Raw genomic sequence first — 839 nt, 5'->3', positions numbered from 1 at the left:
CTGTAGTGATGTAAAAAGTCGGAGAAAGGAACCACAACGCACAGCGGTGTACACGGGCATCCAACACACCCCAAAGAGTGCGGAATAGACTGATGGAGGTTTCAGACCTGAACAAAGGGAAGGTAGGCGATATGAACCACCAGAAATGTGAGTTGTTTTACAGGGAACTGGCATTTTGATTTAAGAAAGCGGAAAGGGTCTCTTTAAAACAACATCAGTTAGAACAATCTAGCTTATTTACTTCTTCCGTAATAAAAATTCAATATAACTCCAAAAAGTTCAGTGATCCACAGTGTTCTTAAAATAATTCCAAGCCAATAAACAGTCATTAAAGTAATTTTCATACACAGCTTGTAAAGTGCAGTAAACAAAAACAAGTTTTAATATAGGGACAGAAGGAAAATTGCACAAGAAATCATGTTCCGTTTCATTTAAAGGGCAACTTCCATTAGATTATGAAGCAAGTAAATTTGCATCTAAGAAAACCATAACACCATCTATGCATAAGGAATGTACAAGGTGAGATGTGCAGCAAGAGAGCAGAAGAAGTACAGAGAACATTGTTCTTAAAGGAGAACTATGGGGTCAGTGTTTTTCCCCATAGTTCTCCTTAGGGTAACGGGAGGACACAAACTAGCATCCTCCCGTTACCCTAAGCTCAGTATACCGCAAGCTACAGCTCGCGGTATACTGAGACGCCGCAGCCGGAGCGGATCCCGACGTAGATGACGGGATCCGCCCCGCTTCGTGAGTGACAGCTGGCTCTGCCTATCTAGAGGCAGAGCCAGCTGCACCCGCCCCCTCCCCCGTCCGTTCCGCGCTGGCAGATCAGAGCGGGG

The sequence above is a fragment of the Nanorana parkeri genome, unplaced genomic scaffold (assembly GCF_000935625.1).
Source record: "Nanorana parkeri isolate BGI_ZX_2015 unplaced genomic scaffold, ASM93562v1 scaffold266, whole genome shotgun sequence".
Lineage (NCBI taxonomy): Eukaryota > Metazoa > Chordata > Amphibia > Anura > Dicroglossidae > Nanorana > Nanorana parkeri.
Note: the sequence above shows the minus strand (reverse complement) of the source record.